General features: G+C 39.7%; 1 long non-coding RNA gene across 1 annotated transcript in view; it reads right to left on the minus strand.

The window, feature by feature from the left end:
* Positions 1–456, minus strand: part of LOC140684973 (uncharacterized) — a 57,893-nt gene extending 57,437 nt beyond the window's left edge. The window contains exon 1 of the long non-coding RNA XR_012058031.1: positions 102–456. This is a non-coding gene — a long non-coding RNA (uncharacterized lncRNA). The remainder of the gene's footprint in view (positions 1–101) is intronic.
* Between the last annotated feature and the right edge of the window lie 13,253 nt (positions 457–13,709).

A 13,709-nucleotide genomic window follows, 5' to 3' on the forward strand; every position in this document is an offset into this window, starting at 1 on the left:
ACCAGGCTCTCTTGAGTTTTCTAGAATAAGCTTGTGTAGTGTTAATCCCTTTAAATTTATATAAGGCAAATACCACCATAAGCCTAGATATTTGAGCCTACCTTTGTAAAGTTACTGGGATTTCTGGCCATCCAAATGAGGCCACTGAAAGCGAATCTCTTCTTCAAATTGCTGAGTACACATCATCTTCTCATCACTGAAACTGCTGAGCTGAGAAGCCAAAGCCAACAAACCTGCAGAGCTGCCACTCACCAGAAGCAACAGCTGTAAAGGAAACAAGTATTAAATAAATTCAAACACCCCAGTAAATAAAATATGCTAAACCCTAACAAAACTATTAATGAATAATGAAGGCTTAGAAAAATTACATAGAAACAGACATAATTTAAAGGATGACTAAAGAATTCAACAAAAGTATTCAACAGTTCTCTGAGTGGGAGATCTGCAAATCTAACCAAAAAGAGTGTGACTAATTCTAATTTCAGACATTCATATTTTCAATGTTTTTAATAGCTCATTTTCACTCCCACATACAGATGCTGTTCAAGCATCCCTATACATTTAGTAATTCATAGCAACAAGCACTCTCATGGAGTTACAAGCACACCAGGGTTTAATGTCACACCCATGCAACAGGAAAACACCTTAGAGCAAATGATCTCCTGCTGCCCCTCAAATGGCTTTACTGACATTAGGATTGCATGAATTAAAGCTTTCGTTCAATTAATATATTCCCAAATCTCACTTTCTATTTCTTCTTTTTCATTTCACAGAAGTTTCAGTGTGGCTTCTTGAATAAAATAGAAAATCAAGATCTCCCTGCAGGACATGGGGCTGATTAAGAACCAAATCTCATTCAGAAGTTCCTGAAGCACAGCTTTGTGCATCCCCTTGACTTGGTGAATCCCTAGGCCTGCCTGGGACTCATTCACAGAGTCACAGATGGCTCTGGCCAGTGGTTAAAACTGAATTTTGGCTTCTTATAATTCAGAGCACACTCTATTTACTTGATAGTAAAAGACAGATTACATTTTCCAAACTAATCTCAGGTAACCTTCTTGCCACACATCATAGCAATAACAAGGTGAGATGAAATGCTGACTAGAGGGTCTGCTCTTTAGAAAAAAGCAGTTTTTGACAGAGCCTCCCACCTGCAATCTGTGTTTGTATTTCTTGGCAGCTGTCAGCACCACTGTTATCGTTACAGGTGTGAGGGTTCAGCTTCTCTTGCCTGGCTTTTTTCCTTAGCTGCAGATCTTTAGGAACAAGACAGCAAAGCCACCTCTGCTGGCTGAGCACAATGGTATGTTCACAGCAGGATGGATGGCTACACTAAGGCTGGTTATCATTTCCCAGAGCACTAAAAGCAAACCAGGCTGGTTGTTCAGGAACTCCTCATGCCCTGGTCTGACCTTTTGGACAGCTGGTTGTAGTCCAGCCCCTCTGTCAGGTTTGTCAGGTTAAGCAAAGCTGTCCCTCCCCTTGGCACACCTTCCCCTCACCCCATCACAGGAAAGGTGTTTCCTGAAGCTCCCAGACACTGGCAACCAGGAGCTGCTCCAAATCACCTGCAGCTGGAGCCAGCAAGGGGTTTACAGAGTGTGGAAGCAGTGACCAAGGAGAGCCATCCCTGTGCTCCTTCCTGAGCACCTACAGAGCAGAGCCTTGAAGCTGAAACTAAAAGAATCCCAGCTTCCATCACTCTCTCTGGCACAATTTAACTCCATAGCAGTTGCATTTTCAACTATATCCAGTGTGCCCTATTTTTTCCCCTCCTCTTTATTTCACCTTTTCTCCGCAAAACAAAGCTGAAGCTGCAAAGCAGAGCCAGGAGAACCTCACAACATCCCCTCCACCCTCATCACAGACATTTGTGTGTGAGCAACTGCTAAACTGTGGCTTAGCTGAAAGCACCAACAGGCAGAATTCTTTCCACTACTTTTCCTTATGCTATTTAACATCACCCAAATAATTTTGACATTTTTAAGCCAAGAAGAATGGGGGTCTGGGCAGGCATTTTACTATAGGATCAAACATTGACTAGACATAATCCTGTGGCTTCAGAACATCAACCTCTTTCCAGCAGCTACCTGAGCAGCAAACACATGGAGCTGTAATCCCTGCCTTACACAATCTAAGCCACCAAGGTTAATCTGCTGGCAGCCTCATGTTGGGCATATTGTGGCTGAAATCCACCCTGAATGCATAAGAATCATTCTGCAGAAATCTGAACAGTATATATTGCTCGACCTGAGTTGTGGTCATGTCTTTAAATTAATCTTTTAAAGAATGACAAGCACTGTAAAGGACTTAGTGATGTTGCAATGTAATGAGCAGTACTAACCTACTGGAGGAACACAAGCCACCTGCCTCATTCTGAAGAACTATTTAGCAATTCTTTTCCAAAATTACAATTGAGTCTCTACAAAAACAAACCAACACCACAATAACAATGAAACCAAACAAAAAACAACAAACAAAAACAAAACAGAAAATCAACCAGCCTAAAATCAGTATAACAGAGGAACTATAAGTTTAGCATGACAAAATCCTCAACTCCTTTCAATGCCTAAATGAATAAACACTGGGAGAAACTGCAGCTCTCTTGTCAAAAAACAATGAAAAGAAAAAAGTATTAAGTGCTGAAAGTAAGCACTTGCATCAAACAAAATACACAAAACTCTCCCTTTAACCTGTGTTGGAGACCACAGAAGTAGGGACAGAATGTTTTAATATTTAAATAAAATAAAAAGGCCCAAATGAATCCCTTCACATTCCATCCTGCATTTCCATCCAGCCTGCAGCCATCACATTCCTCATATCAGACATTCCTAAATAACTCCAGCTAGCCACAAAATCAGTAGAATTTACATGGCCTCAAACACTGCAAAAGACATTATTAACAACTTGATGCTGACTCCTCTTGGATACCTTAAAAATTAATTCTCACAGGTGTCAATCTCTCTGACTACTGTGAGCATTCCCCTGGTTTTATTCTCCTGGTGATATGGAAACACTTTCTCTCTGATCCTGAAATGACTGGAGACTGGAAGTTCTCCTTAACCTGAATCACCACTTGTGTGTAGTCCCCTGCCAATGAGAGCTGCAGGGGCAGGGACAGTAATGGATGGGAAGGAGGGAGATGAGCAAATACCTAAAAAACACCCTTTAAAGTGGGCTCAAAGAAATGTAACAAATGAACAGCCCTGCTTACAAATTCACTGCTGAACAAGTTCTGAAATTTAGCAATCAGCACAATCTCAGTCAGACACCTCTAAGTGTGCAGGAGCATCCACAACAGAAACTTTGCCAATTCCTTCTCCAACCTGAGCAATGGAGCACAGTGAAAGTCCCTGTAAACTGAATACAGCTGAAGTCAGTTACTGACAGCTGTATGTTAATGGTTTCAGAAATCCATTATTTTATTTCAATTAATTTGACTAGTGGTATTGTCACAATCTAAATGTTCACAAACAGATCTGTGAGCAGAAAGAAAAGAAAACAGAACTCAGGTTATCCCTATTAGTTGCCCATGAAGTATGTTCTTGATATTTTGGGGGGCAATCATCAGCATGATCAGTCTTTCAGCTGTTCTTTTAAACTCCATGCTCTCCCTCCAAACCCACAGAGACAATTCTATTAACTCAGAAGTTATTTTTTCCATTTTCCTTAACCAAGTCTTCTGTACAGGTGCCTGGTCTGAATGGACAGCAGCTCCAGCCTCTTCAGAAACACATTTCTAGTCTAGAAAAAATCTGTCCTTATGGAAGAGAGATTTTTCATTGTTGGCCAGTAAAGCACTGAAAAGCTCCAAAATGACACCAAAATTACAAACCAGAAGCTTGTGAGTACTACAGGCAGCAACAAGGAAAGTGCTCCTTTGAGCTCTGCATTGTGCCTGACAAAGATGCCATCAGAACTGGGAGCTGATGACAGGCAGGCGACAAAAGTGAATGTCAGAGCCCAGCACCCCCAGCTGTGCTGTGCCAGCCTCTGTCACTGCCCTTGGCAGGCAGCAAACACAAGGAGGGGCAACAGCACTTGTAGGGATGGCAGAAAAGCTGCTGCTAAAGATTTTGGATTTTCTGGGGAGACAAGGTCTCCATCTGGGGTCATTTCAGATCATCACAGCAGCTTTTGAAGGGTCATCAGGATTTAGAGGACATCAGATCCAACAGAAATCAGACTGTGCACGTCCCTTGGTGCCTGTTTGGCCTGGAAAAGGTCAGCTCCAGGAGGGATAACAATCTCTTGAAATCACACCCTGGCTTGAAGGAGCCAATGAAGTCACTGGGAGCAAACAGCTCCTACCAAAGGCTTCTGCAGGAGTCCTCAGTCAGTTGTAAAAGTGCCCACAAAGAACAGGCAAGTGGCTGAGGCAAAGGCATTCCAAGATTCTGTCAAAGTTAAATGTGCTTTGCAGTATATTGCTGCCATTAAAATGACTAGTTTTTGCTAGCAGTGATTACTGAGATGTCAAAAATCAAATTATGAATTAGTTCAATAGAAAGCCCAACACAAAAGGGAAGGGCAGGCTCACCTTGCAGAGCACACGTGCTTGCACAGCCCCTGCACGCTTTGGTGCTGGACCTGCCCGAGGTGAAGGGCAGGTTTTCCTTCCTCACACCTCACATCCTTCACAGCTCTGATGGAAATGCACTCACCAAATGAAACAGAAATAAAAGCATCATCTCGATGCCACATTCAGCCACTCAGTGAACCAGAAGTCAGGTCACACATTCAGCAACCACGGAATCAATTAACCCATTAGGAGGAATTAAGCATGGCCAACTTTGCATTTACTGTAGGAAAAGCTGGAATTCAAAAAGGGAAAATTGACTACAGCTACCTTTTCCCCATGACTGAAAATATTTGAAATTAATGCAACAAGATACAGAACTTTCAAATGCAGGGACTAACAGAATATCCATTTACTTAAGGTTCAGGGAGTCCAACCTCACTGCAATTTGCTACTGAAATTCCCAATAGTTGTTACTGAGTTAAAATTTTATATTAGATTTATTCCTTAAAGAGGGAGAAAATTCTTAGCACTCTTTATTGGTAAAATCAGTTTAGAAATTTTTTCAATTGAAATTGTAAGCAATCTTGCCAGAAAAGGAAACAATCAGGGTTTTTCTCTCTGATCATGGGGGATTTGTTTGCAGGCTCCATTCAGGGATGGAGTGAAATCTGTCTGGTGAGGAGGATCAAGGAGCATCTAACAGGGCAGACAGAGGTGTCCTCCTCTCCTGCCTGCAGGAGCTCTCTGGCAGCTCCAGCAGCAGCTCTGCCACCCTGCTGCTCTCACTGGGCACCCTGGCTGCCAGCCACCAAGTCCTGAGGTGCAAATTTTCATCACTGGCAGAAGAGTCAGCTCAGCTCTAGAAGTAAGTTTATTTTCCCAGCATCTTCTGTACCTCCCTATTTAAATCTCTGGAGAATATTAATAATCCATAAGAATTACATGTCGCTTTTGAGGTTTAGATCTCAATGATCTCCACAAGAAGTGGAAAATACCCTATTTTCAAGGTACAGAAAAGAAGTGATTAAAGGACAGTCAGAGGTTGTTTCAGGTAAATAATCCAGGCAGTCAAGATCCTTCTACTGTGATATTTGTTAATATATTTCAGGCAATGATATCTGGATTGGAGCACAAAAACTTTTGCAGTTATGAAAGTGGTAAAGGCCAGTGAATTTTCTATGTGTTATATAGACATAATTCTATCTCTTAAAAATATCAGCCTCTTTTAAAGCATATTCTACTCTTGAACTGATATTTAAAAAGGGCCAAGGAGGGGTCACCCCAAGAGAGAAAAGCATATTCAAATAACTTTATGAAAGTGAAAAAACAGCTTAAAATGGAGAACTCCAAGAAACAGCCTGAAGTATCTTAATTCCATACATATTTGTCCTGAATGTAAGAGATTTGCTTCTAGAACAACTTTGATTACAAAACCTATTTGAGATTTGAGAAAGCACAGTTTATTTCTTACTAGTGATCAAATGTTAGATAGTGCAACAAGAGGTTCAATGAGGTTAAACACGCCCAAGGAATCAAAATGGTATTTCTAATATTACACAAATAATAATATTGGTGATTTCTGAGTGGTTTTGTAAACTTCTTATAGCACAATTTAACAAATTGCCAGTACAAAGGCTGACTATTCCTTTGAAAGACTAAATGTTAGTCAAATTCTGTCGTGCTTTTTTTTTCAAATTGCATAAAACCACATTTTTGCCCAACAGAACAGAGTGAGTGCTCATGGACACCTATAAAATTAGTTTTTAAAGCAACTAATAAACTTTCAACTGATTGTGGTACTAGGTTGTAAGTTTGGCCCACAAATATTTAGCAGACATAATCAGACAGGATTATAGCTGCCCATTACAGCATTGTATCTCCTTTTCATGGTGCCAGCAAAACACCAACCATTGTTCCTATGGACTCAGCCTTTACTTATGTAAGAGATGAAATAAAACAGCCCATCCCACCACTACAGCACAACAAACCTCATTGATTTCGCAAGATATGACTGCCAAGAAAAATGGCTTTCATCACACTTCATAATAAATTTATCTAAAAAGTCATTTGTTTAAAGTATTGCCTCAGAAAGCTCCCCTGAGACATGCCATCTTGATGGCTCTTTTTTCATTATTCAAATATAATGAAGTGATTCTGCATGGTTATGCTGGACTATAAATCACTGCTGTAAAAAAAAGGCATGTTCAGCATGTTAACAGACCAAAGATCAGATTCTGAAGAGTGTTTTATTATTGCATATGCACTTTATCTCTTGCACACACACAGCAGATAGCAACTCTTAGTACTTGCCCAAATTCCATCATTATTAAATTTGGAAGCTGACAGGGGAGAAAGACTTTAAGCAGAGACTTACTTTGCAGTTCCTGTCCAGTGCTGTTCCAAACTATTTAACCTCCTGCAGCCTCACAGACCCACACCACAATCCTGGAGAAAGTGAGCAAAAAAGCAGAATATGTATGGTAGTATTTATTGCAACCAACTTCTGGTTAGCAAAACATGAAATATATGTTAGAGGCTGCATCTAATTGACACTGAAAAATCAGCTAATACAAACATTCACTTAAAGAAAAGAGTGAAAGGAATTGAAAAGCACTTGTCTTCTTTCCAAAACTGTTGGGAATTATTTTTTTTAAATTAATTTATACTCCATCTTATATCTGAGTAAATGTCAAATACTTCTCAAAGGTTGCAAACTAAAACCCAATGGCAATGTTTCACAGAGTGGATTACCCAGAGTGAAAATCATTGTAGATTTATAGGATAAGTTTTTTTAATTTACTCCTGGTCATGCTTCACAGCAGTTTGGAGTTTTCAATTCTTTAAGAAACATTTGGCAAGCAGGATCCCTTTTGTCAGTGCCTCACATACAGGAGGAACATTGCATTACTTCAAACAGGTGAAAAACTAATTAAAATGATAACCCTCTATTACAAGGCAAGCTCGTGGTGATTTCCCTGCTGGGCAGGGAGGGAGCAGCCCTTCCTTTCTGCACACAGCCCACCACATGCTGCGCTTGCTTTTCCCTCTTCATTTGCTCCTGGAAATTGCTGCAGGTTGTTGAACAGCCTGGCAAAGGCCCTTGAAACCTGCAGTAACTTTGGTGCTGCTGTTTTACCTTGAAGCCTATGACCTCGTGTGAGTAACTGCATTTTTGGGGGACTGGGGCAAGATTTAAAGTGGTACAAACAAACAGGATCAGTGCAGTGCAACCAAATTATGGGAAACGTAATACCTTGAGTAACTGCTGCTGTACCTCACTTCTGCATGGAAAAGTGGAGATCAGTAAGAACAGATAACAAGAAAGTTTTAAACACTGCATCATAGTTAATAATGGCTTTCTTTTATCAAATATGCAGTTTGGCTTTCTTGTATTTCTATTGCCTTTTTTCACAGGTATCATATGCTCACTCAGACCTTTAAAAATCAAGCCAGAAGATACAAAAGAACCACAGAGACAGACCTAAAGTACAATTTGCATAAAGTAAAATATTTCAAGACTTCATAAATAATTTAAATTTTAAGGCTAGAAATTGTGAGTAACCATGGTGGAATGACTTTTAACCTGGTTGGCAGAAAAGCTTCAAAGATGAGTGATACTGATAGGGGAAATCACAAAATGTTAGTGCACTTAATTTCTACCAGACTGCCTAAAAATGAGAGATCTGCAGAGTTACAAACAGAATATCTCAAGATCTGGAGACCTGATTAAACCTTAACAGTAATTGCAGCACTGTTTGGAGTTAATGGTTCAAGTTAGAAGAGGCTGAAAAGCTAAATAAAGCAGTTAATGTGAAAGTGAGTCACCAAGCTGAGTTTCCTTTTGTGTGAGAAACAGCCAAACTCAATAATTTTCGCAAAACTCCAAATAAGGGTCCCATCTAATACCACTGGCTTTGTTAACCTTGCAGGTTTTTTGTACAATACAAGAACAATTGGTTCATAATGTACCAAATTATTGATGCTGTGCAAAGTTTTAGAGGGGAAAAGACCCACCAAAAACAAATTCCTATTCTTAAGTGTACAAAGCTAACAAAAAATACCAATGTCACTGAAAAAACCCAGAAGAAAATAGGGCAGGGCATATCAGGAGATATTGTTCTCTCATGAAAACTGTTAATTATATACACTGTATTATCTTACCAAAATCTCTGAATCATTCCTCAAAACTTCAGCCTTTACAGGTTTCAGCCCGGAAGGAATCTCCTATGTACACTGGAAATAAAAAGGTATGCTCAGAAGTCCAGGAATTGGGGAAAAGCACAGAGCACAAAATCCCCATAACCAAGCCCAGTGCTTGGTTTCAAACCTGTTTTATGCCTCACTCAGATACAATCCTTCCAATTGCTTGATGTTTCTTAGAAAAACTATTTAAGTTGAAATATTTTTTTTGGAGAAAATCATTACCTTGAAAAAATAAAATTAGGAAAGTACAGAGGTTTGTTTTCTTTTCATGCTCAACAGAGAACTCCTGCTTGTAGGCAAAGGGGCACCTGCATCTCCAGGTTAAGCCTTTCTAAATCTAAGTCCTAGCAATGTCCATCTCCAGACCCCCTTCAGCAGGCTGTGAGCACCCAGTTCCTCTAAGGACAGCACAAGGGATCACAGTCAATCCCCTCAGAGAGACAAGAAACGCTGGCACTCTGTTCTGTCACAGAAAAAAAAGGTTATTACAAATTTGGCTAACGCCATCTCGTTATTCCTATGCACCACACCACTCTGTTCGGGCTCACCCTTGCACTTAACATCCCCACCTATATTGAAGTGCAGATGATAATTTAACCCCAAATGCTGTTTATAATGCCTGTCCCACCACATAAGGCGTTGTGAGAACAATTAAAGAGGAGAAGTGAGCGTGAAGGGCAACGTGGCACTCACATCTCTGCATTAAATGCTGATTGAAACATATTAATTTGGGCAAGCTGCTTATTCTTGCAGTGATCAGTCAAATTCATTCACGCTCTAAAACACCAGTCATTAACCACATCAACTACTAAAAGAAGTGAAGTTGTTATCTAATGGAAATCACCATTAGAGGCTTTCAGGAGCTTTGTTTCACAGCAGCGAAAATTCCACAAGTTTCCAAAGAGCTTTTAATGGCTTTTAGAAATTAGACACTAAATTACTACCTGATTTTACTTACAAAACAATAGCATGGAAAAAGAAGAGTGTAAGTATGTTTTCTGGGTAGCCGAACTCCTGTTGTTCATGAACTGAGAGAAACTTCCCTCAAAACCCAGAATTACAAACTATGCTTATGGTGTTACATACCAAGGAATGGCAAAAAATTTCCGCAGTGACAGAAAACGAGCTATGACATTTTTAGGATTTTTTAATGAAGCCATATTACAAACTGTTCCAAGCCCCAGTTTACTGTCAAACCGAAGTTGGGGAAAAAAATTATATTGGGCTCTTAAGTTTCCAGGCAACAGTTTTTAATAGAAAAAATCCACATCAGAGACTGCCAACAACACAAGACAAAATTATAAGGCAGGGGATATGAGTGAGATGGAAAATGTTTCTACGTGTTAGGCTCTTCTATGTGAAAATTGTTGGTAATTTCAATTGATTTTTTTCCATACAAAGATAATGATTCAGTTCAAACATCCCAGCTTTAGACAAATCTCTGAACTGTAATCTTTTAACAAATGAAACATCTTTCCATATACTCCTTCACACAAAACTTTAAACCCTTCATTATTTCTCTTTTCTTGTTGGAGTTCTGTGGTATCGGTGGAATGAAAAGAGCACAGAAAGAAGCCAAAGTACTGAATGGCATCTTAAGACTTTATGGAAAATGATACAAATACTAATGTAAAAAGTAGAGCTTGCCTTTCACCTTCAAACCTGACATGCTCTGAAAGGGAGCCACTCTTTAAAACCATACAGAATTTAATGCCAAGTCCAGGTTAAAAGGAAGAAGAAAATTGCACAAGTTTAGCTACAATAACGTTGATCCTGAAACTGGTTTTCCCTGCAACTGATTTCCTCTTCTTATAACTGTCAACTGCAGCATTTCTGATTAAATAAAAACATAAAACTGTTGCAAAACAAATAGCTCCTGCAAGATATTTTGGGGCTTTTGTATGCAAATGTAACAAATATGAAACATGAATTACTCTGGACCTAAATACATACATGGATGAGTTTTACTGGTAGATGTGGTACAAGTCAGCAAACTCAGTCATCATTACTGCCCATGTTTGCCTTCTTACTCAAGGATCTCTTGTGGCCAAGATGAACAACATAGAAAAAAGTACCCCAGTACCAAGCTTCATGCTGCCATAAATCACATGCAGAGGTGTTGTGACCAGAAATCCCAGCTCTACTGGAAGAAAGAGTAGATGCTTCTGCCAGAGTTTTGTTCTCTGCAAGCCAATAATTTTCAACTACAAAAGTTTTCTCAGAAAGCTCCTGAAATTGTGTTGGCTTCAGATGAATATAATTTCTTCCTATGCAAGTAATAAATTATAGATTTCTCTTAGTTCAACCTGACTAGCACCAAATAAACTGAGAATTAATCTGATTCCTCCTCTGGTTCTAAAGTCACCACGAGGAGTTCTCGGGATTTCTGTAAACATGTGAGCAACTTTCAGCCTGAAGATCAGTTAGCAGTACTTTTGGGATATTAATTCCTGCTTGCAGTATAACTGGGCTACATAGCATTGCTGGTGCTTAAAATGTTCAGCCAGAGCTGCAGAATCTGGCTGAAGAGCAGCAAAAAAAAAAAAAGTCTTAGAGCAAAAAAAAAAAGAAGCAAAATGAGAAGCAAGAAAGAACTTGCTCCTCACCAGTTTCATTTGCTCTATAACAGAGGAGCACACAGAAATTCGGGCACAGAACCTCCTCAGTCACCTGTGCCCACAGCATCTTCTGTGCTTTAAAAAGAGACCTCCAGTCTCACTTGCCAAGAACATCGCAGTAAGCTGCTAAATTGATTTATCTGAAACATAAAATATGGGGAACATATATCATTTTAGGCATTTAATTGACTGGAGGTGTAGAGAGAATGTCTACTGATTATTTCTTCACCATCTCAGGAAGGCAAACTTCCACATCTGCCTTTTGGGAGAAGAACAGGGATTCTAGCAGGCCTTTCCCTCGGCTCTCAGTGTACCTGTCTGACAGATCAAACACCTCTGTAAGGGATACACAGGCTTTTACCCTTTGGTATTAAATGAGGGCTAGACAGGAAACTTTCTCAGCCATTTTTAAAACAATAAACTACTCCATTGCTTCCTGTTGGAGACTTACCAAACATTTACTAAGAGTTTCCTAGGCAGTTACCCTTTTTTGTTTGTTTTTAACAGAAATCCATTTCCACCCAGCCAGCATAACTGAGTTTACGGTCCCTCAACCCAGAGATCTTTCCCCCTGCCCTTCTGTATTAGGGTTTATATGAAAACAAGCAAGAGCAATTCTTTCTCTATTACAGTCTCACCAGTTGCAAGTGGAAAAAAATATCAATAACAACTCCTACGTAACTCCCAATGCTTCCTTTTTACCTTTCCTAAAGTAACAAAGTAAGGGTTACTGCAAATATTTTAAAAATTAAAGAAACAACAGTAGAGTCATATGAGCCACACAGCTAACATAAGTGCCTTTATTGCAATATTTTCTCATTTTTCCACACAAAGTTCTGCTGTGTCTTGGATGAACACCAGAGCAAAGTGTTCTTCCACGTTTAAAGAGAAAGATCGAGTTAAAAAAAAAAAAAAGAAGTTTTTTTCTTTTTTAAGTCCCATTCCTATCAGACAGAAGGTAATGCAGCCACCACTACAGACTATAATACCAAACCAGTTGTAGCCCTTGCTGGTTTTGAGCTACTTCCCATGTGAGAAATAACTGACTCTGAAGCAAAGGTATACACATTAAAAATGAAAAAGCCATTTCTTATCTGTATAAATTATCCCTCAGCTCTGTAGAAGCTGGAGTGCAACCTAAGTTTATTAACAATAGAAAAGCCCCTTGAGACACAACTCACTGAATTGATTGTTAAGCACTGTCAAAAATATTATGAGCTACAATCCAGACTCTAAATTTCCACTGTTAAGATATTTTATTTAGGTTTTTTATTTCTCAAATGGGGCATTTCTTGACCCAGTGGGTAAGGGAATTCACTGCTGTTAGGAAGGCACCATAATCAATTGTGCAGCAAGGAACATGTTCTTTCCACTGTGCTAATCACTGGCTAGCAGAGATGCTGTTTTACAGCCTACCTGTGTTTGTCTTTTGGTTTCTCAACTGTTCTTCAGGCTTCTCTCCTCCTTCCCTTTCCTTGGAATATGAAAGTTATGGAAATCATCACCTTCGTGTCAAATTGTTTCTACACTAGTCTTGGATAATAAAAAAGAATCCTAGAGCTTTCTAGGTCAGAGAGGTTATTTGTTATATCATTTTTCCAGAAAATTTCACTGTCATCTGTAGCATTAGCGCAGGCACGTCAGTCTGCAGTGAAGAGCAGAGAGGCAGCTACACAAATTTGATAATTGCAGCTAAGGCACAAACCTTGCAAAAAGGCATCTTTGGTGGACACATCCCAAGGTCAGCCTTCACTCTCAACAGCTCCATCTATCAAAAATAACAGGTTGCAGATTGAATCAACTGATAAGAGGCCAGAGTGCAAGATGCAGGGTAATAGCTCTCCCACATCAAGGTTACAGCTCCTGGCCTGCACTGCACAGCAGGCCAAAGCCAATAGCATCTGAGCTGTAAGAATCATTCAGCAGACTCCAGCAGCAGAAACATAAAAGAATATGCAGAATAACTGAGAGCTGCTCTTATTTCCTGGGGTATCGTTACTGTGGTAGCAGACACTACTCCCAGGAAGCTTGTCTCACCCATGAATTACCCAGATAATAGAAAAGTCTGAGTGAAAAAAAAATAAAAAAGAACTCTGACACAATTCTGAGTCTCTCAGACTTGCAGGGATTTTGAGAACAGGCAAATTATATACTGTACTTTTATATTGTACTTTTAAGATGGGCAGACAGGGACCACAGAATAAAACTGTGAGTGACCATGGGCACAATGGTGCAAGTGAAGCAACTGCCCCTCCTTCCCAGGCAGGAATGCCATGGCTGGAATTCAGGCACAAGAGAAACTCAAACTTTACATAAACTTTTGAAAACAACAGCAGCTGGAAATGAACTTGGCCAAGGGACAAAGA

The sequence above is a fragment of the Taeniopygia guttata genome, chromosome 12 (genome assembly GCF_048771995.1).
Source record: "Taeniopygia guttata chromosome 12, bTaeGut7.mat, whole genome shotgun sequence".
NCBI lineage: Eukaryota > Metazoa > Chordata > Aves > Passeriformes > Estrildidae > Taeniopygia > Taeniopygia guttata.